Below are 3491 nucleotides of genomic sequence, written 5' to 3' on the forward strand. Positions count from 1 at the left end.
CATGCTAAATTGCCCCTTAGTGTCCAAAGATGTGCAGGTTAGGTGGATTGGCCATGCTAAATTGCCCCTTAGTGTCCAAAGATGTGTAGGTTAGGTGGATTGGCCATGCTAAATTGCCCTTAGTGTCCAAAGATGTGTAGGTTAGATGGATTGGCCATGCTAAATTGTCCCTTAGTGTCCAAAGATGTGTAGGTTAGGTGGATTGGCCATGCTAAATTGCCCCTTAGTGTCCAAAGATGTGTAGGTTAGGTGGATTGGCCATGCTAAATTGCTTCTTAGTGTCCAAAGATGTGCAGGTTAGGTGGATTGGCCATGCTAAATTGTCCCTTAGTGTCCAAAGATGTGCAGGTTAGGTGGATTGGCCATGCTAAGTTGCCCTTAGTGTCCAAAGATGTACAGGTTAGGGTGGATTGGCCATGCTAAATTGTCCCTTAGTGTCCAAAGATGTGCAGGTTAGGGTGGATTGGCCATGCTGAATTGTCCCTTAGTGTCCAAAGATGTGCAGGTTAGGTGGATTGGCCGTGCTAAATTGCCCCTTAGTGTCCAAAGATGTGCAGGTTAGGTGGATTGGCCATGCTAAATTGTCCCTTAGTGTCCAAAGATGTGCAGGTTAGGTGGATTGGCCATGCTAAATTGCCCCTTAGTGTCCAAAGATGTGTAGGTTAGGTGGATTGGTGCTAAATTGCTGTTTACTGTGAGGGAGACTAGTTTGGGTAAATGCATGGGGATGGGGTGGGATTGTGGTCAGGGTAGATGCAGTGGGCCGAGTGGCCTCCTTCTGCCCTGTAGGGATTCTGTAAAGCTATACTAACCCGTTGGTCTTCTCTCTCTAACCTCTCCCCCACCCCCCACCCCCCCTCTTGCCCTCACCCCACCCCCCCCCCCCCCCCCACAACCTCAGGTATCGAGCTCCAGAATGTGTACGACTACAATGAATACTGGGAGATGACCCGTCAGCTGTACGCACCCTTCGACTGCACAGCCACCATGAAGTCGGGGAACGCGGACGTGTACGAGAACGAGATCCCCGGCGGGCAGTACACCAACCTTCACTTCCAGGCCCACAGCATGGGCCTGGGTAACCGCTTCAAGGCTGTCAAGAAGGCCTATACTGAGGCCAACAAGCTGCTGGGAGACCTTATCAAGGTGAGGCCCTCCAAACTTCATTAGAATTTGATTTTCATTTGATTTATTATTGTCACATGTACTGGGACACAGTGAAAAGTATTGTTCCTTGCGCGCTATACAGACAAAGCATACCATTCATAGAGAAGGAAAGGAGAGGGTGCAGAATGTAGTGTTACAGTCACAGTGAGGGTGTAGAGAAAGATCAGCTTAATATTTGATTTGATTTATTATTGTCACATGTACTGGGACACAGTGAAAAGTATTGTTCCTTGCTCATTGTACAGACAAAGCATACCATTCATAGAGAAGGAAACGAGAGAGAGTGCAGAATGGAGTGTTACAGTCACAGCGAGGGTGTAGAGAAAGATCAGCTTAATATTTGATTTGATTTATTATTGTCACATGTACTGGGATACAGTGAAAAGTATTGTTTCTTGCGCACTATACAGACAAAGCATACCATTCATAGAGAAGGAAACGAGAGAGGGTGCAGAATGTAGTGTTACAGTCACAGCGAGGGTGTAGAGAAAGATCAGCTTAATATTTGACTTCTTATTGTCACATGTATTAACATACAGTGAAAAGTATTGTTTCTTACACACTATACAGACAAAGCATACTGTTCCTAGAGTATTTTAGGGGAGAAGGAAAGGAGAGGGTGCAGAATGTAGCGTTACAGTCACAGCGAGGGTGTAGAGAAAGATCAGCTTAATATTTGATTTTATTTATTATTGTCACATGTATCGGGATACAGTGAAAAGTATTGTTTCTTGCGCGCTATACAGACAATGCATACCGTTCATAGAGAAGGAAAGGAGAGGGTGCAGAATGTAGTGTTACAGTCACAGCGAGGGTGTAGAGAAAGATCAGCTTAATATTTGATTTGATTTATTATTGTCACGTGTACTGGGATATAGTGAAAAGTATTGTTTCCTGTGTGCTGTACAGACAAAGCATACTGTTCATAGAGTATTTAGGGGAGAAGGAAAGGAGAGGGTGCAGAATGTAGTGTTACAGTCACAGCGAGGGTGTAGAGAAAGATTAGCTTAATATTGGATTTGATTTATTCACATGTATTGGGATACAGTGAAAAGTATTGTTTCTTGCGCTCTATACAGACAAAGCATACCGTTCATAGAGAAGAAAGGAGAGGGTGCAGAATGTAGTGTTACAGTCACAGCGAGGGTGTAGAGAAAGATCAGCTTAATGCGAGGTAGGTCCATTCAAAAGTCTGACAGCAGCAGGGAAGAAGCTGTTCTTGAGTCGGTCGGTACGGACCTCAGACTTTTGTATCTTTTTCCCGACGGAAGAAGGTGGAAGAGAGAATGTCCGGGGTGTGTGTGGGGGGGGGGGGGTCCTTGATTATACCGGCTGCTTTTCCCCGAGGCAGCGGGAAGTGTAGACGGAGTCAATGGATGGAGGCTGGTTTGTGTGATGGACTGGGCTACATTCACCACCCTTTGTAGTTCCTTGCGGTCTTGGGCAGAGCAGGAGCCCAGACCAAGCTGTGATACAACCAGAAAGGATGCTTTCTATGGGGCATCTGTAAAAGTTGGTGAGAGTTGTAGCGGACATGCCAAATTTCCTTCGTCTTCTGAGAAAGCAGAGGCGTTGGTGGGGCTTTCTTAACTATAGTGTCGGCATTGGGGGGGGTGGACCAGGACAGGTTGTTGGTGTTTATGGGTAGAACTATTGAGTTGGATGGTGTTTCCAATGCCCTATTTATCCACCCTCGACTTTCCCTCTCTATGAACGGTATGCTTTGTCTGTACAACGCGCAAGAAACGATACTTTTCACTGTATCCCCCCCCCCCAATTGGACATTTCCCCTTTGGAGAGTAGGAGGGTGAGGGGTGATCTTATAGAGGTCTCTAAGATCGAGGGAGGCGAGGATAGGGTGAATCCACACAGTCTATTCCACTCCCCCGCCCCGGGGGAGTCGGGGAATCGGGAACTAGAGGCAGAGGGTTACGTTAAGAGGGGAAAGAGCGGATGGGAAACGGAGGGGCGACATTTTACACAGAGGGTGGACCTCCAGAACCTGGGGGTGGGGGGGGTGTCACAGTCTGAGGATTGGGTGGGGGGTGTAGACCATTTTAGACGGAGATTTCCTCGCCTGGTGAGCCTGTGGAATTCATTCCCACGGGAAGTCGTTGATGCCAAACATTGGGTTGGGTAGAGCACTTGGGGGCCAATGGGATCAAAGGGGGAGAGAGCGGGATGAGGCTTATTGGGTTGGGCGACCAGCCACGGTGGATGGCGGAGCAGGCTCGATGGGCCCAATGGCCTCCTCCTGCTCCGATCTCCGATCTTTCTACGCAAGTGGAGCGGACTTCAGAAGGAAGTGGTTGAGGTGGGGACGT

At 47.9% G+C, this 3491-nt stretch overlaps 1 pseudogene across 1 annotated transcript in view; it reads left to right on the forward strand.

The window, feature by feature from the left end:
- Nucleotides 1–901: 901 nt before the first annotated feature.
- The window catches only part of LOC145340046 (pyruvate carboxylase, mitochondrial-like), a 25557-nt pseudogene continuing 22967 nt past the window's right edge, over nucleotides 902–3491 (forward strand). Inside the window, exon 1 of the transcript XR_013886201.1 lies at nucleotides 902–1146. The product of XR_013886201.1 is annotated as a pyruvate carboxylase, mitochondrial-like (transcript). The remainder of the gene's footprint in view (nucleotides 1147–3491) is intronic.

Source organism: Carcharhinus amblyrhynchos, unplaced genomic scaffold (genome assembly GCF_965287045.1).
Source record: "Carcharhinus amblyrhynchos unplaced genomic scaffold, sCarAmb.v2.hapA scaffold_740, whole genome shotgun sequence".
NCBI classification, from domain to species: domain Eukaryota; kingdom Metazoa; phylum Chordata; class Chondrichthyes; order Carcharhiniformes; family Carcharhinidae; genus Carcharhinus; species Carcharhinus amblyrhynchos.